This window comes from Podarcis cretensis (assembly GCF_951804945.1).
Source record: "Podarcis cretensis genome assembly, chromosome: 12".
In the NCBI taxonomy this organism is placed as follows: Eukaryota; Metazoa; Chordata; class Lepidosauria; order Squamata; family Lacertidae; genus Podarcis; species Podarcis cretensis.
In genome coordinates, this window is record NC_137181.1 from 36,229,191 (window position 1) to 36,255,197 (window position 26,007).

At 45.4% G+C, this 26,007-nt stretch overlaps 1 protein-coding gene and 1 long non-coding RNA gene across 11 annotated transcripts in view; one reads left to right on the plus strand and one right to left on the minus strand.

The window, feature by feature from the left end:
- Positions 1 to 20,646: 20,646 nt before the first annotated feature.
- On the minus strand, positions 20,647 to 23,545 carry LOC307199926. 2 transcript variants are annotated; one of them, XR_013832263.1, is made up of 2 exons: positions 23,419 to 23,545; positions 20,647 to 20,999 (listed from the first exon to the last, which is right to left on the minus strand). It is a non-coding gene; the product is annotated as an uncharacterized lncRNA (long non-coding RNA). The 2 variants fall into 2 exon arrangements; XR_013832264.1 differs by lacking the exon at positions 23,419 to 23,545 and adding an exon at positions 22,626 to 22,717.
- A 267-nt stretch (positions 23,546 to 23,812) lies between these two features.
- PALS2 (protein associated with LIN7 2, MAGUK p55 family member) overlaps positions 23,813 to 26,007 on the plus strand; it is a 40,602-nt gene continuing 38,407 nt past the window's right edge. For 5 of the 9 annotated variants that reach the window (XM_079948017.1, XM_079948026.1, XM_079948020.1 and 2 more), the window contains exon 1: positions 23,813 to 24,085. The gene's annotated coding sequence lies outside the window, so the exon portion shown is untranslated. Of the gene's footprint in view, positions 24,086 to 24,133; positions 24,406 to 24,688; positions 24,811 to 26,007 lie in introns of those variants that run through there. The other 4 variants (XM_079948019.1, XM_079948021.1, XM_079948022.1 and 1 more) reach the window with 2 other exon arrangements.

Here is a 26,007-nt window from a genome sequence, read left to right on the forward strand (position 1 = left end):
AAAGCCTCAATAGAAACCAATTCAAAAATAATAATAATTCAGAGTAACAAAAGCAAGCTCAAACACTTCTTTACTCATTCATTCATTCATTCGTTTGTTTGTTTGTTTGTTTGTTTGTTTGTTTGTTCGTTCATTCATTCGTTCATTCATTCTAGGGTCCTGTTTCCTTTAGAGCATAATATCTCAATTTGTTTGCAAATCACTCTCCTCACTAACATCAGAAGCGCCTTTCAGTTCTGCATTTATAGCAACAAGGGCAGTGCCTACTTGCACATCTTCCTCATCTGACTGGACCACAGGTGATTCTCCGTCACTGGAATCTTGGCTGGCAGAATCAGTCCAGGCTGATGTTGTGGAAGACAATTCTCTCAATGCGACTGAGTAGGAACTTGAAGGCTGATTTCATTTTGACCAGTTCTACAGTCTGATCCAAAGGGACGCGGGTGGCACTGTGGGTTAAACCACAGAGCCTAGGACTTGCTGATCAGAAAGTCGGCGGTTCGAATCCCTGTGATGGGGTGAGCTCCCATTGCTCAGTCTCTGCTCCTGCCCACCTAGCAGTTCGAAAGCACGTCAAAGTGCAAGTAGATAAATAGGTACCACTCCGGTGGGAAGGTAAACGACGTTTCCGTGCGCTGCTCTGGTTCGCCAGAAGTGGCTTAGCGAGATGAGCGCCACAACCCCAGAGTTGGTCACGACTGGACCTAATGGTCAGGGGTCCCTTTACCTTTACCTTTTTTACAGTCTGATAGGAGATGGCATAGTACTGTCCTCTCCTCCTGAATTAAGGAAGATATCTAAGGCTTCTTGGTCAGACATATCCACAAGGTCCATTTGTTCCAACGTGTCCATATTTACTTCCATAGAAGCAATACTATTTTTCTAGAAACAGAAGTGCCAGAACTCACCATGAACGCCTCCCTCATTCTCTTAGCATGGCAGTGGTGCCCACCTGAGAGGTACCAGAACCGAGAAGCCCTGCATAGAATACATGCTTCTGATCTGACAGGCATCATAGTGTGCTGCAATTCCCTCAATGTCAGTTTCTGCTGGGGTGTAGGGAGGAAATCGTAATACAGTGGTACCTCGGGTTACATACGCTTCAGGTTACAGACTCCGCTAACCCAGAAATAGTGCTTCAGGTTAAGAACTTTGCTTCAGGATGAGAACAGAAATCGTGCTCTGGCGGCGCGGCAGAGTGGTGCTTCAGTTTCAGGTTAGCTAAAGTGGTGCTTCAGGTTAAGAACAGTTTCAGGTTAAGAACGGACCTCCGGAACGACTTAAGTACTTAACCTGAGGTACCACTGTAATGTAATAACTGATATCCTGACATGTTTTTTTTTATGGTGAATAGAAAAGTTGGAATGAGTAATTAAAGCTTTCCACCCCTGTGGGAAGAGAAACTGACAATGAAGCCACTTAGAGAGGCAAACAAAATGATCATATATATATGAACATTTTGTTTGCCTCTCTATTTCTTTAAAATTTCTTTAAGAATTTTCTTTAAAAATTCATATATAGATAGATCGATAGATAGAATAAAGAATTTTTAAAGAAAATATGAATACATCTAACAAATCACACGTTGACTGTATTTTAATTCAATACCTTTGAAATATGTTTTAAGTATGTTTTCTTGTGTGACGATGCAAGAGAATATGTGGATAGTACCACATCCATAAGGGAACTGCAATAGTTCCCTCTGTATGCAATTGAAATAAATAGGGTAAGAAGAGAGACAGGCTATCAGTGTTTTGAAATACTGACTGTGAAGTACAAAAGATGCTGAAATTAACCTCCATAAAGTGTGATGGGAGTTGGAGTTCACCAGCAATTGATGGACCACAGCCCCCCACCCCACCTCCGCTTCCTAAATCTTAGGCAGCACAGATGCTGTTCCCTTTCTAGAAAAGAAATGTGCCAGTACTCACTATAAAGTTGTTACAGTAAGTGCCACAGTTTTAAATCAGTACTTTACTTCTCGAAAAAAGAGGTGCCAATACTGCACCAAAAACTTAGGAAAGTTTTTAATGTTTGATATTTTATCGCATTATTATTATTATTATTATTATTATTATTATCATCATCATTACCATCATTATCATTATCATCATTATTGATATTCTGTCCGGAGCTGCCCAGAGTGGCTGGGGAAACTCAGCCAGATGGGCAGGTTATAAGTAATTTATTATTATTATTATTATTATTATTATTATTATTATTATGTACCCCCAGAAAAGAAGCACTGGTTATGCCTGCCCTCTGTTTCTGACCCTACAAATCTTAAGCTCCTCAACCTTACGTTGCAAAAGAAAGTCTCTACAATGATCTCATTGCACCAGCTTTTAGAAACAGCCACACTATAACTTAAGTGCAATAGAAACAACAGAATGGAAGTAACAATAAAAATGGAAGATGATTGGCATACTAGGTTGAGTTCTAAGATGTCCAAGGGCATTCAGTTTCTTATAGCAATATCCTCAGCTCCCTCCCCCCCGCCCCCGCATTGAAAAACAGTTCCAGGGCAATGCTAAGCTGTGGCTGAATGATGCTATGGACTCCTTTTTGTATCTTGCTGTCACACCTGACCCTTCAACGAAAGAGGGTGGAGCGTCACTCCCAGCTAAACAAGATAATCAAAGCATTGCTCAAGGAGCCGTGTAAGCTCAGGGCGATGTCATGGAGCAAAAATAGCAATTCTAAGAATCAAAATGACCTCAGGTTCATTCCTAAGCATGAATCACCTTATCTCTGGCCTCCGTCTTACTTTCTGAGGAAAGCCAAAATTACAATTGGAAAGCATAGCTATTCCAAGGACTGTAAACGGGCTGAAATGTCTGCCAGGGGCAACACAATGGAGTCTACAGACTAGGACTGGGATGTAGCGCAAGTCGGCAATACTGCAAAGAAGCGGGAGGTTTGTTAGAAGGAAAAGAGTGCTCTGACTCGTTCTGTACTCTTGATTCCTGTGAATCAGTAGTCACGGACTTGACTAAGCAATGTTAATCTTTCTTAATGTCTGTGGATGACTTCTTCCAGGCATTCCAGCTGCAAGGGTGGGGTCTGAAATGAATGTCTCTTGGGTGTGTCTACATACCTTCCAACATTTCCCCGATGAAAATGGGGACGTCCTATTTCATGATAATATTAATAATAATAACACCCCGCCCACCTGACTGAGTTGCCCCAGCCACTCTGGGCAGCTTCCAACATATATAAAAACATAATAGAACATTTAACATTAAAACCTTCCCTATACAGGGCTGCCTTCAGGTGCCTTCTAAAGTTTGTATATCTACTGAACTCCTTGGCTCAGGGAGTCGCAGAACTCCATACCCTCCAACATTTCTCCGATGAAAATAGGGACATCCTAAGGAAAAGCGGGACATTCCGGGATCAAATCAGAAACTGGGACAGCTTCTGTAAATCTGGGACTGTCCCTGGGAAATAGAGACACTTGGAGGGTCTATAGCATCCTTTCTCAACCTGTGGGTCCCCAGATGTTGTTGAACTACAACTCCCATCACCTCTAGCTAGCAAGGCCAGAGCTCAGGGATGATGGGAGTTGTAGTCCCACAACATCTGGAGACCCACAGGTTGAGAACCGCTGGTCTATGGGATTTCTAATTCTTACATAGGAGAGTGTGTGGGAGGGCTGGCTTGGAAAACTCTGTCAATATCCAGTGTGGTCAATGGAGGTGCCTGTCTTCCATACTGCAAAGTAAGCAGAACCAATTGTTGTCTACCTGCTGCTGTCCTTGAAACCCTACTGAGGAGAGGCAGGTTGTCACTCCACTAAGGTGGAACTGGTATAAATTAATGCTGACAATGTTGGAAAAGTGCACCTGTAACATTACAGTGGCTGAGCTCTCCTGCTAGCATCCCTTCCTCGTGCTCCCCTCCCTCAGCCTGCCAGCATCTATTCCCTTGCCTGGATCAGCAGTTTCTTCTCTTCCATTTGGAGTGGCTAAGAAGAGTGTGTGGCTTGACACACATCCATCTATGCTCCCACTGTCCTTTCCTGTTGACAGTGAAACAATCAACAGTAGCCTATGTGTGTGTTAAAAACCCTTGCCATCTTCCGTTTTGCTTTGCATGGCTCTATGAGCGTGTATATCCACTGGGGAGTGGGGGGTGGAATTTGTTTGAATACTGAGCTAGCAAGAAGGATATGCAAAGCTGTCTAATTTAAATCACTGTCCCAACAGGTAAATAAAATCCCACTTCTTAGCATGGATTGCTCATATTGAAAGGGCAACCAAAGGATACGTACGATTTGCTAAAGTCAGCATTGACATTTTTCGGGGGATGTAAAAGGGCCTGAATTTTCATAGCACGGCTGGGCTTATGCAAATAGGCAATTAGTACACCACTCAGAGGACTGAAGCTATGTACTCTGCACACAGAAATCGCATGTTAATAGGCCATTAATGTATGTCCTGTTGAGCTTCATGGCAGAAGTAACGTACTGCAAAATGTGCCGAGACCATTTAGGGAGCAAACCAAGTGATACCTCAAGCTCAATCCTATGTTCATAGGCAAAGGTGCAATAGGTTCCAGGTGTATGAATTCTACAAAGGTGACCTGCAACTACAACTAATCCACAATGCGGCAGCCAGACTGGTGACTGGGAGCGGCTGCCGAGACCATATTACACTGGTTCTGAAAGATCTTCATTGGCTCCCAGTACATTTTCGAGCACAATTCAGTGTTGGTGCTGACCTTTAAAGCTCTAAATGGAGGTTCCCTCGCTGCAAGAAGTGAGGTTACAGGGAACCAGGAAGAGTGACTTCTCGTAGTCATCAGGACAGCGGCAGGAGTCACACACATGATGCTGATCAGGGCTTGCATGTGAAACTGTTTAATGTAATGTGTGCACAGATACATCTACATCATTTGTGAAATGGTCTCCCCAGAGAGGTTCACCTGGCACCTTCATTATATATATTTTAGGTGCCAGGCAAAAACGTTCCTTTTGAACCAGGTCTTTGGCTGATTAATATTCTACAGCCTATTAAATGTGTCTGTGGGATGGGGGAGGTTATTGTTTTGATGTTTCGTTTTACTTTGTTTTCATCCTGTATTTTATTCTGTGAACAACCCTGGGATCTTATGATGAGGGGTGGTATATAAAATATGTTTCCCAGTACATTTCTGAGCACAATTCAAAGTGTTGATGCTGACCTTTAAAGCCCTAAATGGCCTCAGCCCAGTGTACCTGAAGGTGTGTCTCCACCCCCATCGTTCAGCCTGGACACTGAGGTTCCACTCCGAGGGCCTTCTGGCGATTCCCTCACTGCGAGAAGTGAGGTTACAGGGAACCAGACAGAGGGCCTTCTCGGAAGTGGCGCCTGCCCTGTGGAACGCCCTCCCATCAGATGTCAAGGAAATAAACAACTACCTGACTTTAGAAAACATCTGAAGGCAGCCCTGTTTTAATGTTTGATATTTTATCGCTTTTTTAATATTCTGTTGGGAGCCTCCTGAGTGGCTGGGGAGGCCCAGCCAGATGGATGGGGTATAAATACAGTGGTACTTCGGGTTACAGACACTTCAGGTTACATACGCTTCAGGTTACAGACTCCGCTAACCCAGAAATAGTACCTCGGGTTAAGAACTTTGCTTCAGGATGAGAACAGAAATCAGGATCCGGTGGTGCGGCAGCAGCAGGAGGCCCCATTAGCTAATATAATAATAATAATAATAATAATAATAATAATAATAATAATAATAATATAATTTATTATTTATACCCCGCCCATCTGGCTGGGTTTCCCCAGCCACTCTGGGCGGCTTCCAACTGAATATTAAAAACAGTACAGCATCAGACATTAAAAACTTCTCTAAAGAGGGCTGCCTTCAGTTGTCTTTTAAAAAGTAAAATAGTTGTTTATTGCTTTGACATCTGCTGGGAGGGCGTTCCACAGGGCAGGCACCACTACCGAGAAGGCCCTCTGCCTGGATCCCTGTAACCTTACTTCTCGCAATGAGGGAACCACCAGAAGGCCCTCGGCGCTGGACCTCAGTGTCCGGGCAGAACGATGGGGGAGGAGATGCTCCTTCAGGTATACAGGACCAAGGCCGTTTAGGGCTTTAAAGGTCAGCACCAACACTTTGAATTGTGCTCGGAAACGTACTGGGAGCCAATGCAGATCTCTCAGAACCGGTGTTATGTGGTCCCGACGGCCACTCCCAGTCACCAGTCTAGCTGCCGCATTCTGGATTAATTGCAGTTTCCGGGTCACCTTCAAAGGTAGCCCCATGTAGAGCGCATTGCAGTAGTCCAAACGGGAGATAACTAGAGCATGCACCACTCTGGCAAGACAGTGCGCGGGCAGGTAGGGTCTTAGCCTGCGTACCAGGTGGAGCTGGTAGACAGCTGCCCTGGACACAGAATTAACCTGTGCCTCCATGGACAGCTGTGAGTCCAAAATGACTCCCAGGCTGCGCACCTGGTCCTTCAGGGGCACAGTTACCCCATTCAGGACCAGGGAATCCCCCACACCCGCCCGCCCCCTGTCCCCCCAAAACAGTACTTCTGTCTTGTCAGGATTCAACCTCAATCTGTTAGCCGCCATCCACCCTGCAACCGCTTCCAGACACTCACACAGGACCTTCACCGCCTTCACTGGTTCTGATTTAAAACAGAGGTAGAGCTGGGTATCATCCGCATACTGATGAACACCCAGCCCAAACCTCCTAATGATCTCTCCCAGCAGCTGCATGTAAATGTTGAAAAGCATGGGGGAGAGGACGGAACCCTGAGGCACCCCACTAGTGAGAGCCCAGGGGTCTGAACACTCATCCCCCCCCACCACTTTCTGGACACGGCCCAGGAGAAAGGAGCGGAACCACCGTATAACAGTGCCCCCAGCTCCCAGCCCCTCTAGTCTAGACAGTCCAGAAGGATGTTATGGTCGATGGTGTCAAAGGCTGCTGAGAGATCCAGCAGAACTAGGAAACAGCTCTCACCTTTGTCCCTAGCCCACCGGAGATCATCAACCAGCGCGACCAAGGCAGTTTCAGTTCCATGGTAAGGCCTGAATCCCGATTGGAAGGGATCCAAATGGTCCACATCCTCCAGGCATGCTTGGAGTTGTTTGGCAACCACCCGCTCAATCACCTTGCCCAAGAATGGTAAATTTGAGACTGGGCGATAGTTGGCCAAATTGGCTGGGTCTAAAGATGTTTTTTTAAGAAGCGGTTTAATGACTGCCTCTTTCAGTGGGTCTGGGAAGGCTCCCTCACAGAGGGAAGCATTCACCACCCCGCAGAGCCCATAGCACAGCCCTTCCCAGCTCGCTTTTATCAGGCAGGATGGGCAAGGATCAAGGAGACAGGTGGTCGGTTTCACTTGTCCAAGCAGCCTGTCCACATCCTCGGAGGTAACAGATTGGAATTGATCCCATGTAACAGGACTAGACAGAACTCTAGCACTCTCCCACCCTGGCCCTGCTCCCACGGTGGAGTCTACCTCCTTCTGAATCTGAGCGACTTTATCTGCAAAAAACTTTGCAAAAGCATTGCAGGAGATCTTGGGGTCCCTACCAGGCCCTGGTGGTGCAGGTGGTTCCGATAGATTGCAAACCACCTGAAAAAGTCTCCTGCTGCTGTTTTCTGCAGATGCAATGGAGGCGGTGAAGAAGGCCCTCTTCGCCGTCGCCATTGCCACTTGGTAGGCTCAACGTTGAGCTCTAGCCCATGTCTGGTCTGATTCAGAATGAGTTTTCCGCCACCGGCGCTCTAGCCGTCTCAACAATTGTTTCATCACCCTCAGCTCCGGGGAAAACCACGGGGCTGTCCGGGCTCCATGCAATCGGAGAGGGCGCTTCGGAGCCAGACAGTCAATAGCCCTGGTTAACTCCGCATTCCAGCGGGCCACCAGGGAATCAGCTGAAAGGCCATCAACTTGGGATAAAACATCCCCTACCACTCTCTGGAAGCCAATTGGATCCATTAAGTAGTGGGAGCGGACCATCCAAATCGGTCCCACCTCCCTGCAGAGGGGAAGGGTCGCGGAGAAGTCCAGTTGCACCAGGAAGTGATCTGACCACGGCACTTCTTTTGTTTCGCTTTTAGTTAATGTCAGACCACCAACATCCGTAGAGGTAAACACCAAGTCTAAGGCATGTCCGCGGCTATGAGTTGGGCCAAACTTATTCAGGGACAGCCCCATGGAGGCCATGCTTTCCACGAAGTCCTGAGCGGCCCCTTGTAAGATCATGTCGGCATGGATGTTAAAATCCCCCAGGACAACCAAGCTAGGTGTCTCCAGGAGCATATCCGCCACAACCTGAAGCAGCTTGGGCAGGGAATCCTTGGTGCAGCGGGGAGGTCGGTACACCAATAGGAATCCTGTACCGGCCCTATTGCCCAACTTCCAGAACATGCACTCAGAGAACTGGGTCTTCCCAATAGGACACCTGGTGCAGACTAATGACTTCCTAAAAATCACTGCAACCCCCCCTCCCCGCCCACATGACCTGGGTTGCTGTGCGTAAGAGAAACCTGGTGGGCAAGCAGCAGCAAGGACAGGCCCATCTGCTTCATCCAACCAGGTCTCTGTCACACATGCCAGGTCAAATCCTCCATCCACAATCAGGTCGTGGATGGCAGTGGTTTTATTCATCATTGACCTGGCACTGCACAGCAACACTTTCAGGTCATGTGGGTTTCCCTTGCTAAAGTGGTGCTTCAGGTTAAGAACAGTTTCATGTTAAGAACGGACCTCCGGAACGAATTAAGTATGTAACCAGAGGTACCACTGTAATTTTATTTTGCACATTAAAAAAAAAAAACACTGTTAATTTTATTGATTTTTTAAATCATTTGTATTATGCCTACTGTGTTGAAAGTCTGCTTTTATTGCTATTTTTAATGAATATTTTATACGATTTTATGTCAAGTGCTTACATTTTTTTAAATTTAGTGGCATATACATTTTGTTCAACAAACAAATAAATAATTCAGTCCTAGCCTCAGCTGAACATACATTTCATGATAGGACTCAGATGTTGCACCTACTGTGGCTCCAGAGGTTTCAGCTGTAAATGGAAATGGAAATATCCCCCAAATGGATTTTCCCTTTAGAGTTTGCAAAGTCTTGAGTGCTTTTCATGCTTTTCAGAAAGAAAGGGAAAAGTTTTCATTTGTATGGGTCTCTCTGCCTCTGTGTAAAATGGGATAGAGAAGAAATTACCAGCAGAGTGTTGCTAAGAGGTTTTAGCAGTGAACAGTCTCAGCAAAATAATGATAGTAAGAAAAAAGAATGGATTATACACATTGCCCCACTTCTGTGAACAGTGAAAAGTTCCAGGATGACTGTTGCAACACTTAGTTTTCTTTGGATTAAGGGGGGGGGGGGGAGTACTGAAAACTTATACTGCTTTTTGCTATTTTTGTTTTATTTACTAAGATGCATACGGAGCCCACTCAAAGCAAACAGACTGATAAAAACAAGCAGCGGGTCTCCCAGGAGCAATTTGTGCAACCTCCCCAAAGTTGCGCCCTGAGTTTCAGCTACCTCTAGATAGAAACTCTCCACTCCTGCTGTCTCTAGGCCAGGGGTTGGCAAGGTTTACTGGCCATGGGCCAGATTATTCCCATGGAGATCGTCCGTGGGCTGGACTGGAGCAGCGCGATGCCAGAAATTGTGTCTGCGTATGTCTGCAGCGCCGGAAATCGCTTCTGCGCATGCCCGGCGCCGAAAATCGTGCCTGTGCAGATGCGATTTTTGGTGCCACGCAGTGAGCGGGTGGCTCAGTTTGGGGGCGGCTCGTGGGCTGGTAAAATGGTCTTTGTGGGCCGCATGTGGCCCATGGGCCACACGTTGCCAATTCCCGCTCTAGGCCAAGGATCTCTGCAAAGCAGATGCTGTTATCATATATGTTTTTCCTATTAGTGCAAACACCAGTTTCAGAAGGGGTATGTAAATTAGTAAATAAAGAAAACACATGACTTTTTCTGTCTCCCATTTTTAAACTTTGATCTGCCCGCTTCTCACAGATCCTATTTTGCAGGATTTACAGAAGCCGTCCAGGTTTCTGATTTGATCCTGGAACGATTCACAAATAGGGTCCTTTCAGGCATCTTATTATTATTATTATTGTGCATTCATGATTATTTGTGCCAGCGATGATGGTATCCCGCAAAAGTTATGGGGCAGATGTACTGCGTTGTTCACAATCAAGTCAGGGTCACTTCCAACTCTGCAGTTTTATGATTCCAGTCTGGCCCAAGCTTCTTTTTTAGGTTATGTCCGCGAACACCACAGAACTGTATTTACAGATCACTCATAAGTGGTACCTCATATCTCGTAAAATGCCTCTGGTGGTTCCTGAGTACCCACTAGACTAGAGAGGATGCCATCTTATTGGTTGATATATGATTATGGTGGGAATGGGGCAAAGTGCAAAGTTTATGGGAACTAGTATTCAGAGAAATTGGATGAATTGTGAAACTATCAATCTTGCCCTCTCCACAATCGGCATTGCTGAACTCCTTTTTTGGAACAATATGCTGATTTCGAAACCACTTGTTACTTGCAGCAACGGCTATTGTTGCCAGACTTACAAAGAACATCAGCATTACTACGTTGAAATCTTGTTTCCAAAGGTCTAGCAGGTAGCGCTTCAGGAAAAAAATTATCAACAAACTGAAAATATTAAAATGGCCAAAGTAAACAATATATTTTTGTTAGAACCTGCCATGGATTTTACTAAATGTACCAGTAGAAGTGGTCGTTTTCCAGAGTATGCCCATTTATGGACCTGGTAGTGAAGTAAGGTTGTTTTCCTCTTTTTGTAATTAAATATGAATATAACAAAAACATGACTGAGGAATGTGTTTATGTGCATTCCCTCCTCCTCTCCATGTAGCTCATTTAAACTTAATTTAAACTGCTTGTGTATGTATTTTGATGAAAGTTTATCAAAATAAACCTAATAATAACCTGCTACTTCTGTTTCCTGCTACACCAGAATGGTGGATACAGAAGGTGCAGTCACAGTTAACTTGTTACCAACGGTAAGAAAAAGTATCGATTTCTCTCTCGCACACACCAGTTGCCATCAGAAATAATTGTAATATGAATGCTGCTGCGTTTGTTATTTTTAAACTTTCCACGGCTCGTGTGTCTGCAGGCGCATTCCTTAGACCAAAAATCGAGCCCACATAGAAAAATAAGCAGATAGTTCCCACACTGACTTCCTAATGTAGAAGCACTCTGGGGATAACTTGTGTTAGATGGTATGACACTATTTCAGAGTAAGTTACTCATACTTTTAGAACTCTCTAGAGGACTAAGAGAAGATCTGCGAATGCACAGTTTCCTGCAGTTATTCAGCTGCACTCAAAATACTGTGTACCTTAAAAAGGATATTGCAGAGATGGAAGAGTTGAGGGAAAGAACAATCAAAATTATCAAGGGAGTGAAGCAACTCCCCTCTGAAGAAAGGCTGAGTTTGGGACATTTTAGTTTATTTTTTTTTAAGTGAGTAAGAGGGGTATAAAATGGATGTGAAGAAAGTGGGTAGTAGTAATTTATTTATTTATAATTATTATTATTTATACCCTGCCCATCTGGCTGGGTTTCCCCAGCCACTCTGGGCGGCTCCCAACAGAATATTAAAAACACGATAAAACATCAAACATTAAAACAGGGCTGCCTTCAGATGTCTCCTAAAGTCGGATAGTTGTTTATTTCCTTGACATCTGATGGGAGGGAGTTTGCCCTCTGCCTGGTTCCCTGTAACCTCACTTCTTGCAGTGAGGGAACCACCAGAAGGCCCTCAGAGCTGGACCTCAGTGTCTGGGCAGAACGATGGGAGTGGAGACGCTAATTCAGGTATACTGGGCCGAGGCCATAGTTATTCTCCTTCTTTTACAAATCTAGAATTTAGGGCCATCCAATGAAACTGAATGTTGCAAGATTAAGGATCAAATTAAATCCTCACCCGGTGCTCAGCTAAATGTGGAACCTCATACCCTCCAACATTTCTCCCATGAAAATAGGAATGTCCCATTCCATACCAACAACAACATTTTTATTATTTATACCCTGCCCCTCTGACTGGACTGCCCCAGTCACTCTGGGCAGCTTCCAACATATGTAAAAATATAATAAAACATTAAACATTTAAAAAAAACTTCTATCTAAGGACAGCCTTCAGATGTCTTCTAAAGGTTGGATGGTTACTTATCTCCTTGGCTATTGTGTCACATAACTCCATACCCTCCAACATTTCTCTGGTGAAAATAGGGACATCCTAAGGAAAAGTGGGACATTCCAGGATCAAATCCTGGGAGCAGTCTCCCTCAGGAGCTTGTGGACTCTCCTTCCTTAGAGGTTTTGAAGCAGAGGTTGGATGGCCATCTGCCATGTTTGTTTCAGCTGAGATTCTTGCACTGCAGGGGGTTGGACTAGAAAGACGATCTTGGGGTCCCTTCCAACTCGACAGTTCTATGAAATCAGAAATCAGGGTGGCTCCTGTATATCCAAGACTGTCCCTGGAAAATAGGAACACTTGGAGAAGCTGGTCAGTCTGCTTCCTTGGGATGTAGTGATGGCATCCAACTCAAAGGCTCCAAAGGGAGATTCGGCAAATTCATGTGGAATGAGGTTACCACCACTGCACTGCCAGTGTTGAAGGCAATTTGCCTCTGAATACCAGTTGTTGGGAATTGTGAGTGGGAAGATGAGTGCTGTTGTGCTTAGGTCCTGCCTGTGGGCTCCCCATAAGTCCACTGTGAGAAACAGGATGCTGGCCCAATTAGGAATTCTGTCTGATCCATTTGAGCTTCTCATGCATATATATTTCTCCTGATTCAGAGACTCTTGTCTACTATGATACACACAATGAACTCCTTCCATGTTGTGAGTCATTATTCGCATGATCTGGCTTAGCTTTTGGGTCGCTTATAACAAGGCACTGCTGTTCACTTTCAATTCCTTGCGAAAAACCATTCAATTAAAGAAGTGTTTAATTTGTTAGATTTACAGTAGCTCGTCTCCAGCAAGAATAAAAATCCTGCTTGACACAGCCACAGATGAATGGCACACAGCTAAAAAGCCACCGGCAGTCTCTCTTTCTTTCTCTTTATATATATAAAAAAGACTTTCATCCTACCTTTTGAAGGTAGGAGGTCAACTGTAGCTTTCAGACAATATTCCCCTACCTTGACTCTAGTTGGCAACTTTCCTGCTTTTTTATTTTCCAAAAAGTAACCAGCCCCTTAAGCTTTAAGCACATCTCACAAGTTGCCTTTTATGTTTCACCCAAAGGTTTCAAAGTGTCTCGGTTGTTGGTTAAAATACATTTTAACATTTTTGTTTTTTTAAAAAATTACAGAGTGTGTGTGTGTGTCCATGATTAGGGAAATGGAAAAAAGGTAAGGAAAGAAATTATATGATAGGCCAAAAAGGAAAAAAAGAGGGGGGACGAGAATGAACATTAAAAAAGGAATCCTGTCGTTTTGCTCTAATCATTTGAAAGAATCCCCCGTGTTTCTAACAGAGACTGGCAAGCAGAACTGAGCACGTTTTGGACCAGGCAAGGAGATCAAGGGCCTGTTGGCAGGTTGCACGCAGTTTCCCAGGAAGAACATTTGGCAGCAACAAAGCTGTTGCTGGAGGGTGTTTGCTTCCCCTCTCTGCCAGTTGCCCTGGGACTGATAAGGCTGTTCACACACCATCCATTTATAGTGCATTTTAAGCATGAAACTTCTTCCCAAAGAATCCTGGGGTCTGCTGTTTATTCCTGGCAGGGCTACAATTCCAAGCGCTCTGAACAAATGGCAGCTCCCAGGATTCTTTGCAGTCTACGGTATTCATCCTACAACACACATGATGACCTGCACGGAAAATGCAAATGGAAATGCTCTCTGTGTGGGAAGTTAGTCATATGGGCCCTGGCAGTGCTTTATTTCTGGGGGTACTTAAGAGTATGCAGTACTGAGAAGCTTTTCTGTTAGGTATAATAGGTGAAGAGATACCAAAAGAAGATAAAATACTTTTTATGTGTGCAACGAAAGCAGCGAGAATGCTTCTAGCCCAGAGATGGAGGGAAGGAGAAGTACCAACAAGAGAAGAGTGGCAGACAAAACTGATGGACTATGCAGTGATGGCAAAACTGACGGGGAAGATCAGAAACCCAGAAGATCAAGTATACTTAAAAGACTGGAGTAAGTATTTAATTTGTTTAAAAGACCACTGTAAACAGTTAAAATCACTGGCAGGGATGTAATGTCACTTGTAATGGGGAACTAACTATAGTACAGTGGTACCTCAGGTTAAGTACTTAATTCATTCCGGAGGTCCGTTCTTAACCTGAAACTGTTCTTAACCTGAAGCACCACTTTAGCTAATGGGGCCTCCTGCTGCCGCCACGCCACCAGAGCACGATTTCTGTTCTCATCCTGAAGCAAAGTTCTTAACCCGAGGTACTATTTCTGGGTTAGTGGAGTCTGTAACCTGAAGCGTCTGTAACCCGAGGTACCACTGTAACTATGGATATATAACAGATGGATAATGGTAAAAGATGCAGAAAACTTTATTTTAATTATGGAACCCATGGAGAGAGGGAGGGAGGTCCAAAGGTTCAAAGGAACCTTTCATTTTAATGTTTGAAATGGTTAAAGTTAAACTGCATAAAATTAGGTAAAACCTCTGTGTGTGTGTGTAGTACCGGCACATTAAAAAAAAGCAGCACTGTCCTTGAGAGTCATTCATGTGAAGGCAGGTTGAAGGAACTGGGTATGTTTAGCCTGGAGAAGAGGTAATTAAGAGTGGATATGATTGCCAAATGTTTTAAGGACCGACACAAAGAAGATGGAGCAAATTTGTTTTCTACCACAACAGAGGGTGGGACACGAACCAACAGCTAAACATTGGAACGAACTTCCTGATATGGGGCAAGCTATTTGGCAGTGGAACTAGAGATGAGGAAATATACCAATTTTGTTTTCTCGTTTTTCCAGTCATAAGTTTGATTTTCCACATCTGCATCGGTTTTCATTTTTTAAAAGTCCTCGTGATATTTCAACAGCATTTTAATATGAATTTTGCATGCCTAATATACACATTTCTGCAATTGGCCCTTGAATAATGCATCTCTGAACATTACTTCCACTAATATTTGTGTTTTTCATGCCACACTACTCTAGCTTCTGCATTTTTGCACATGTTACTTGGCTGGAGAACATCACTGCAAAATTCATATAATTGCAAATTTTGAAGGATGGCCATGTTTCGATTTGTGTAATTTTTGGGAAAGTCAAATTAGTGATCCAATCTGGATTTATCTCCTATCCTGAAGTGTAGCAGACTGCCCTGCCAGGTGGTGGAATCTCATTCTTTAGGAGGTTTCAGGCAGCAGCTAGATTGTCACTTCTACCAAGGGGAGAATTACTAATGGACTTCCTGCATGATCAGGGAGTTGGATGAAATAGCCTTTGAAATCCCTCCAAACACTATGATCTTATTATCTTTGGCATGGCCTAAGTCCAAAGTGTGCAGGATTGGGATTGCAGGGAGGTGAAAGCATGCTGTGCAGGTCTTGAAGAAGCACCAGTCTTAGTGGTGTGCTGACCACAAACAAACTCCTCAACTACCTATTCAACTGCTGAAACAAATAGCACCAACAGTTCATCTTCCTTTGTAAAACTGGCGACACTTGTGTTGTGTTAACAGTAGGGTTCCCTTCCCCCTTTATTCATGAGAAAATTCACAGTTCAACAAAGAGTGTGCATGTGAACAACTGTGATCAGATCCACGCATGGACATTTATCATCTTATATGGTGATGTATGAAAGTGAGAGCTGGACCATCAAGAAGGCAGATCACCGAAGAATTGATGCTTTTGAATTATGGTGCTGGAGGAGACTCTTGAGAGTCCCATGGACTGCAAGAAGATTAAACCTCTCCATTCTGAAGGAAATCAGCCCTGAGTGCTCACTGGAAGGACAGATCGTGAAGCTGAGGCTCCAATACTTTGGCCACCTCATGAGAAGAGAAGACTCCCTGGAAAAGACCCTGATGTTGGGAAAGATGGAGGGTGCAAGGAGAAGGGGATGAGATGGTTGGACGAGTGTTCTCGAAGCTACCAGCATGAGTTTGACCAAACTGTGGGAGGCAGTGGAAAACAGGAGTGCCTGCTGTGCTCTGGTCCAAGGGGTCATGAAGAGTCAGACACGACTAAACAACAACAACAATGGTGACAGGAGTAAATTGTGCATCAAATTCAGGAAATAAAAAAAGAGAGCAGAAGGCTTGTTCATCATGTGCTGTACCATTTGGCTAAGGGCCAGTCCTGCAAGTACACTCCCTCCAATCAACCTTGCATCTAAAAACAAAGAGCAGATTTATTTGTATGCCCTCCAAGTGTCCCTATTTTCCAGGGACAGTCCTTGAATCAAGAAAGTATCCTGGCTTCTGATTTGATCCCAGAATGTCCCCCCCAGCCGTCAGTGCCAGCACCACTGAGCTCGGGGAGGAGGAGGACCTGGTGCTTGTCCTAAGCTGCACCAGCAGTGGTGGCTGTGAGGGAGCTCCCCATGGCCTCTCCATGGCCTCTCTATGGCCACTGCTGGATGCCACCCTTGGGCTGCTGGAGAGCTGGCAAGGAGGAGGAAATGCTGCCACTGATGAGGTCCAACCTTGTGTGATGCTTCATGTGCAGCCTTTCTGCCATGTATGGCGAGCGCTCAACAGCCCCCTCCCTCTTTCGACTACCCCATGCAGGCACCAAAAGCTGGACTCTTCTCAAGCTGCTGCTGCATGTTGCTGACGTGCTACGTTTAAGGATGGGGGAGAAAGTCAGTTTTGTTAGCACTTTAAAGAGAGACAACAGCCTCATTCTCACTCCAATGTGAGAATTGAAACACAGCTGGCCATCGAAATTTGCACTTCTCCAAATTTTGTGATGCAATTGGAGAAAGCGTGCATAAAAATGAATGCATTCAGGAAAATATTGTTTTTTAAAAAATATTGCATGGCTTGCAAAAAAATTGCTTGCAAAAAATGTGTATATTAGCCAAACTGCATGGGGGAAGTGTCTATTGGGGGAAATTCCCACTATGTTGCTGTGAAATTTTCCTATCAAAGTGGTGCTCTCTGGATGATTTAGGCTACAATTCCCATCTGCCTCAGTACGACTCTTCCTGACACAGAAATGAAAGTTTTCTATAGATGGCAAAGCTTACCGGTAATGCCCTGGACTTGTACGGGAGGGGAAATGCAAAATAACCAAATCAAACCAAACTACCAGGATCTTAATGCCCGAGTGTGAAAGAAAAATCTGGTTTATGTGATGTTAGTTTGAGACATGTGAAGCATGAGTACTTGACAGGATGCCTACAAAAATGTCTACCATAAGATTTTTTTTGTATTTTTTATTTTGTAAAGGCCCCTCGTGTGTGCAGCTGGCCTTGGTGCAGGGTGTTCAATGGATAAAATACCATTTTAGGTTGTGTGTGGCAATATCTGACTCACACCCAATGAGTGAAAGGCTTTTAGCTCACCACACAGTTATAAAACCATGAATAGCAGGGTTTGTGAAAGCTTTCTCTGGTATATGCACAGGATTACTGTTCAGAGACACTCCTGTTGGCTCATAACACTTATACAATTTCATTCAGATTTAGATCCTAGCAAGGGACCCTTGTGTGTATTTTCTGAACTGGCCTTTATGAAATTATTGGCTTCCATGTAAACTGTTCTTAAAGGGGAAAACATGGGGGGGGGGGTTATTAAAGAGATCAAAGCTGCAATCCTATACAGACTTACCTGGCTGTAAGTTCTATCGAACTCAATAGTTTTACTTCTGAGTCAACTGGGCAGGCTTGTATTGTGAAGTATTGCATCTTATCCCAGTCCCCAATTTCTTTATCAGACTTGTCTGAATTTATTTTTTTCTTTTTTGCACTGGCATATTCCCATGGTCCCAGAACATGTTCTGAAGGCCCGTGATAGAGCAGCCTTGATGAAACCAAGCAGGTCTTGTTCCAGTCAGTACCTAGATGGGTGACTGCCTTGGAACTTTATGTATACTGTCTTGAGATACAAAGGAAGATGAGAAATAGATGTGTTTTATGATGTTTGTTATGGTTAGCTTAATCCTGTTGATATGCCTGGTGCGTAAGAACATAGGAAGAATCCTGTAAGATCATAACATCTGGCCCAGCATCCTGTTCTCACAGTGGCCAACCAAATGCTTATGGGAAATTCACTGCAAGAAAAAGTTACAGGGAACCAGGCAGAGAGCCTTCTCAATAGTGGCACCTGTGCCCTCCCATCCGATGTTAAACAGATAAATAACTATCGGACTTTGAGAAGTCATCTGAAGGCAGCCCTGTATATGGAAGTTTATAATATTTGATGTTTTATTGTGTTTTTAGATTTTGCTGCAAGCTGCCCAGGGTGGCACTATCGCCACTTGTGGGGATAGTATTTGGGTATGTTCAGCCATTATGACTAGTGGTCCTTGATAGCTTAATCCTCCATAAATATGCTTAATTACCCTTTTAAAGCCATCCAAGTTGGCAAGCATCACAATATCTAGTGAGAACAAATTCGGTGGCTTAACCATGCACTGTGTGAAAAGCATGTTCTTTTTTCTGTCCCAAATCTTCCCTGTGTTCTGCGCTATGAGGGAGGGGGGAAAGCTTCTCTCTATCCCCTTTCCCCACACCATGCATAGCCTTATAGACAGTTTTCGGGTTCTCCGTTGACTCTTTTTCAAAGCTAAAAAGCTCCAGTGTTGTAACGTTTTCTCAGAGAGGAGCTTGAGCATTTTGGTTGCTCTATTCAGCACCTTTTCCAGCTCTACAATATCCGTTTTGAGGAGAAGCCACCAGAAAGGTAAATGGTTTTCCGAGTGTGGTTGCGGCCTGCTTGCCAAGGACTCCCTTAAGACTCCCAATGGTTTCTTTGCCTCAGTGTCTTTACCTGCCCCACTCATATAACATCAAGTGTAGGAATAGGTGAGCATGGTTGGTAGAGGAATGTCTGATGGGCTCAATTTGGTTTGTGGCCTAGAGGTTGCCCACCACTGCTTTAATGGGAATGTTTGCTATGTACTTACAGGCAGTGAAAATTTCGCATGGGGGTTTCATTCCTGGCCTCCACGTGTCGGCAAAGTGAATATAAGTGCCCCCCACCCTGTTACGCCCCACTCCACCCTTGTGCTGCCTTCTTCCAGGTCCAAAAGGGCATGCATTGGCAATTGCGCATGAATTGGGTGCACCTAAAATGGTCACCAGGTGTATTTAGAAAATGTATATACTGCGTAACATTTTTGGCAGGGATGTGGGTGGTGCTGTGGTCTAAACCACAGAGCTTAGGGCTTGCTGATCGGAAGGTCGACAATTCGAATCCCTGTGACGGGGTGAGCTCCCATTGTTTGGTCCTAGCTCCTGCCAACCTCGCAGTTCGAAAACACGTCAAAGTGCAAGTAGATAAATAGGTGGGAAGGTAAATGGCATTTCCGTGTGCTGCTCTGGTTCGCCAGAAGCGGCTTAGTCATGCTGGCCACATGACCCGGAAGCTGTACGCCGGCTCCCTCGGCCAGTAAAGTGAGATGAGCGCCGTAACTCCAGACTTGGCCACGACTGGACCTAATGGTCAAGGGTCCCTTTACTTTTAACATTTTTGGCAAAAATCCCTAGGCGATTCAAGCCCCTAAATAATTGATGTTTGAAAAGTTGTTTGATATTTCTTTTAAAAAGCAACTCACACTTGATTTCTTTTTACAAAAATATGGTTAAAAGAATGTTGCTTGTTTTACTAGAAAATCATTATTTTTCCTTGTCTGCATCCCATGCTCCTCATTTCCCCTGATGTCCTGGGCCGGCAGAGCCTTCCAGTGGATTTAGTACAGTCACAATATCAGAGCACAGATCACGGAGCCACAGTTGCTACTGTAATTTAAGCAATTGCCACATAGGCATCTAATATTTCAGTCCCTTGATACAGGCCTCGCTCACGTGCAGCAAGGCTTTATATTCCTGGTTTTCAAATCTACAAAAGGGTTGTTAGGGGTTGGTTACTGTTTCAATTTCTTCTGGTAGGTCAAATGTAAATCTGTACCTTTTGAGACTCCAGGTATGCGAAATTCAGCTTGTTTGTTGTCAGGTGGAAAGGGCTACTGCTGCCTAGCAAATTAAAATCAATATGTAATAAATTTTGTTTGCAAGTGAACTTTAATCCTGAATGGCTGTGTTCCTGCACCTCATTATTCTCCCCCTGCCACACTTTCTGAGTTCCAGTCTGTCAATATGTATCATCCTCTTTGACTGCAGTATGAAGGCTAAGTAAGGATGCATTCAAGTTCAGCTCATTTAACAGCACAATCCTCACCTCTTTGGCCCGAAATAAGTCCTAAGGGGGCTTACTCCCTGGTAAACAGGGTTAGGACTACAGTCATAGTCTCATAGATTTTGGTGGGAGAACATGCAGGTGTGTTTTTTATTAACCCAGCTATCAAAATTAATGAGAGTTGTTCAAACTGCTTGCATTTGGGTGCATTTAGCCCCATATGTTCACTGTGATCTCGTTCTCTCAATAAAGTTCATTACCATGTCTCTGTGCATTCTTAAATGCCATCACAAGAGCCAACAAGAGTGGCGTTTTGGCATGGAAATAGAAACATGAAACATCATCTGATTTTATTTTTGCTCACTTGACAGTTTAGATTTTCTTTTGATGGATCAAACTCATTCCCGAGCCATGAATGCTACGCTGTGGCCATTTGTTTGGATGATTAGCTCCTTTCTTCTGCTTGGATACTTTCCTTGGTACCATTACTGTTGGTCACTGGCTCTGCCTTTTCTCTAGTACAGTGTGTTGATACTGCTGTTAGTGTCAGCATGAACGATGCGGTAGGGCACACACTTGTGCTTGGTTATTCTCAAATGCCGCCAAATTTTGCAGAGAAATGCGAGAGAGTAAAAGGCAAATGAGTGCACTTGGCTGCAGTCCATAATCTAATTGTTGCAGAGTAGTCCTATTAAGGCAAATATAATGAATACCACAGTGAGTGCACAACAACAACAACAAAAGTCCTTGAGTCTCAGTTCTTTCTAAAAACTTCACTGGGCATTTTGGTATCTCAAAACATTTTGCTAAAATATTACAGTGGTACCTCGGGTTACATACGCTTCAGGTTACAGACTCCGCTAACCCAGAAATAATACCTCGGGTTAAGAACTTTGCTTCAGGATGAGAACAGAAATCGTGCTGCGGCGGCGTGGCAGCAGCAGGAGGCCCCATTAGCTAAAGTGGTGCTTCAGGTTAAGAACAGTTTCAGGTTAAGAACGGACCTCCGGAATGAATTAAGTACTTAACCCAAGGTACCACTGTATATAATAGAAATGACTCTCAGTATGGCCATTCCCAAAGGCAAAAATAGGGAAGATTGGTTTTGTTAATTTCAGCAAAGGTCAGGGTCATCCTAACTAACTTGTGCCCACTGGGTAGGATTAAGACTCCAAATCTCTGTGTCAGGAAGGCACAGCACTAAACCAGGTAAAAAAAAGTAAAAGGTAAAGGACCCCTGGACAGTTGAGTCCAGTCAAAGGTGACTGCTTTCAGGCCGAGGGAGCCGGCGTTTGTCCACAGACAGCTTTCTGGGTCATGTGGCCAGCATGACTAAACCGCTTCTGGAGCAATGGGACACCATGATGGAAACCAGAGCACACAGAAACACTGTTTACTTTCCCGCCGCAGCATTACCTATTTATCTACTTATACTGTTGCTTGAGGTGTGGCTAGGCGGGTCTCAAGTTGCTACACCTTCTCTTCCAGCAAGACAACCATCTTGCACTTGCTACAAGTGTACTGTTGCTTGTTCTCTGACAGAATGGCAAACATGGCAACAGTGTTACAGGTCACTGCAGCAGCTCCCTTGCCCTCCATATCTCTGGTCCTATGCACACCAAGACAGAGCTAATTGTTTTGGATAGTGTACAGCAGCCACCCTCTCATCTGCTTTAAATCTGGGTTGCAAACTGTATCTGTTACAAGGAACATTTTGTTTTTGTCTTTTATTATTGTTTGGGAATTGCCGTGTATTGTATTTTTAACATTGCCTTGCTCATAAGTTGCTATGGGGATATTTATTGATGAGATGGTTACATGCATTTTGTAAATAAATAAATTCTGTTTCTTGCATGAGCCTTATGCCACAGTCCTGCACACACTCAGGAAAAAGCCACATTGAAATCAGTTGTACTGGGCTGCCAAATCCTTTCTTCAGTACACAGAAATGCACAGAGGCTCACAGCACAAGAGCTTTTCATCAAATTTCCCTCTAAGCCCTTAACTTTGTTTCCCTAAAGATTTCTGTTGAGGTTATCAGGTTAAGATATGCACTAAAACGAACATATTGGGCCCCCAAAGGACTGCAGATCAATAACTAAGCACACCTGTCTGCCATTTTAGTAGAAGTGACAATCTGAGATTGGCACACAGGCCTGGGGCGTGGACCTCACTGAACAAGAAAAAAGGGGGAGACCAATGCATTTGTGACTGTTTAGTCAGAAAACATGTTGAAGCCAGTCTGTAGTATACAATGATATAGGAACAGGAAGTATAGCTATACTGTACTAAAACAGAAAAAGGACTCTGTTACCTCATGGTTGTTTCCTGATTTTAAGAACAGACTCTTTCCCTGCTTTTAATACCATTTCCATAGATTATGAAAATCCTCCTGGATCTTTAAACGTGGGAAAGAAAGCCTCATATTTGTTATTCGTAATTCATGTAGCCTAGGGTTTTCCATTTGGATTTTGTTTGTTATACAGTAACATTATAACACATTGTTATTATCATGGCTATTAATGCTAATATTGCTATTATTAATTATTATTATTATTAAACAAACAGGCTGTATTGCAAGATCATCCACACAAACTATGAACAAGTGATAATCCATTTGAAGGTCAACTGTATGGAAATCAATAGCGCTTATTGTCGAGAGTATACGTTTGGTCTTGGGAGTAAAAAAAAGTACTGCATGAACAACAGGAGCACATTCTCACTTAGCTCAGATAAAAACAATCATTTTAATTTTTCATTTTATTTTTAGTATTACACCATTTATGTCCTAACAACAGGTTCAAGGTGGTTCCCTCTTCCTCTTTTTATTCTCACAGCAACTCTGTGAGGGAGGTTAGGCTGCATATGCACCACGCATTTAAAGCACAGTCTCTCCCTTTAGAATCCTGGGAACTGTAGTTTAAAGGTGTTGGGAACTGTAGTTCTGTGAAGGGGGGCACAAACTACGACCCCCAGCATTCCTTGGGAGAAGCCATGCGCTTTAAATGCACGGTGTGCCCGCAGCCTACATAAACCCGAGCTACCTTTCCCCCACATCGCGCCCTGCAGTGGGGGGGGGGGAGCCTCTGATAAGAAGGCATATTTACAGTGAAATTCTTGCCACGTTTACTTAGATATTAAAAGCTGCAGCGCTTTACTCCTTCAGTCAGGCAACCCTTTGCTCCCAAGAGAAGCGAGGCTGGATCCAACCAACACCAAGACGAGTAGTTAAAAAATAATAATAAGGGGTTAAAGGGAGGGAGGAGCCTTCGAAGAAAAGGGGTGGGGTTTCCCCGTCCTTCCCGCGCGCTCGCTCGCTCGCTCCCAGCAAGATCAATTGGCGAGCCGAACGGGAGGGAAAACTTTCGCGCGCGCGCGCGTCTCCATGGGGGGGGGGCGCGAGAGAGAGAGAGGGAGCGCGAGGGCTTCCCGCTTTCTCCTCTGTGCGTGTATTGTGGGAGTTGCGCGCGCTCACAGAGCCACACACGTGAGAGAGACACGGTGCCTCTCTCAAGAGGCAGGGAGCGCTCTACGCGCGCGCGTGCGCCTTGCTGCTGCTGCTGCTGCCGGCGGTAGTGGCGGTGGCGGTTTCGCGGGCTCCTGGCTGGAGACTTCCAGAGCGTTAGATGGGGCTGAGGCAGAGCGGCGCCCACTGAGGAGGAGGAGGCGGAGGGTGTGAGCGCGCGCGCGCTTGGGGGCGCGAGCGAGACGAGGCCAAGGCAGCCGACCGACCAACGTTCCAAACCAACGAACCAACCAACGGCCGCCTCGCCGGTAACTGCCCCAGCAGCAACTGCCTCCTCAACAGTCCGGCGCGAGCTGTGCCGGGGGCCGGGCGGGGGCGCGTGCGCCTCTCCACGCGGAGGGGCGGCGCGGCGGTCCTGTTGCTCCCCCCCCCGCCCCGTGTGTGTGTGTGTGTGTGGGTGTTTGTGTGTGGAGCCGGGAGTTTCTCTACTATTCGGGCTGAGGAAAGAGAGGCTCGTGTGGGACGAGGAGGAGGCGGCAGCTGCCCCGTGACTCTCCTCTCACCGCGAAGGGAGCCATGGGGCGGCCTCCTCGCCTCGCCTGCCTGGGGCTGAGAGGGGCTCCCTCAGGTAGAGAGAAGACCCTTCTTCCCCCCTCCTCCCCGTTGTGCCATAGGGGCTCCTGGCGCCTCTCTTCGGGCCCCCCCCCCGCCCTTTTTCTCGGGCCTCGTATGGCCCCTTCCTCTCTTAGCGCTCCCCTGGATTATCCCCGGTGGTGGAGGAGGAGGAGAAAATACTTGCCGGGGGAGGGAGGGGAGATAATCTTTTCCCTCCCGCCCGGGATTATCTCCCCGCCCTCTGCGGGATTATCCTGTCCGCCCTCCTCCTCCTCGCCCCCCCTTCCCTCGCTCACCCCGCCTCCTCCAACAAATCCTCGGGGCGGCGTGGGGACAAATCCCACCCACCCAAGAGTCGCTCCCGCGCGCTCTTCTTTCCCTTCCCCAAAAACCTTGGGCTTCTTCCACCAGGTGAAAGGCACGTATTTTGTTGGGCTGTTTACTGTATTATTAATTTATTTTCTGGGTGGTGGTGGTGGTGGAAACCGGTGGCTGCGATCCGCATTGAAACTGAAGGTGGAAAGGGAGGGGGGGGAAGGGTGGTTGGTGGGTGGGTGGGCTGCCATTGCCACGGCGGTGCTGTCACCTCGCTGGATTTGGAGCTCAGGAGGGCGGGAGGCAGGGCGAGAGCGTGGATTGGCCGCGGGGGAAGGGAGGCTGGAAGGGGGGGGAGAAGGTAGGTAAGTGTTGCAATCCGCCACAAATGCAGCGAGGTGGGGGGTTGCGGGTGGCAACGTGCCAGAGCCCCCCCCCCCCCACGGTAGCAATTCTTGAGTGCCCAGGGTGTTTCTATACAAGGGGAAAGGGGAAATGAGCCAGTCGGTTCTTTGGCTTGATCATGCTTTCTTGGTGTGATCGGCTTCGTCCTTACGAAACTGTAGAGCGTAGCTTTCTCCCACCTACTAACCCACCCCCACCCCCCAATTTTTTGGATTTTAACTCTTCGAAATGCCTTGGGAGCCTCTCACGCCACAGCAGTTGAAATAGTTTTACTTAAGGCACAAAATGTGAATGGGGGGAAAAAAAACCCCTGCATGGATGTCATTTGTTGTAAGTTGGGCTGGGCTCTGAATGGAGTGGACTTGCTTCTGGCTTTCCGCCAATTGGTTGTGGCTATTGCTGACAGAAGGAAGGGCGGGCGTCATTTAAATTAATGCTCTGACGACACAGCAGTATAAGATAATCACGTTTGGCTCGTGGTAGAAGCAGTGGTGGTGATCTGGTTGTGTGGTTCCTTTTCACCTGTTCGAGCTAGGTGCAGCGATCTGGATGACTGGTGCTGCAGAGCTTCTTTCCAGTTCTGCTGCACAGAGCTCAGGATTACATCCATCCATTAAACTTCATTTTATTGGCTTTAGGAAGAGGAGGGGCCTTTGGAAACTGAACAGAAGCAGGGTAACTATAAATAGACCGTTGGACTAGAGGAAGCTTTGAGCAAATTCTGGTATATTGTATTTGAACCACTAGTATCTGTTTATTGGATGACTGTCATAATGTTCTTATTATGGCTGATGGCTTCTATCATGTCAGTGGGGGGTTGTTTCGAAAAGGCTAGCTACTGTTCTCTGTCATTCTAATAATCTTGCACTTGAGATATAAGCTGATAAAATGGTAG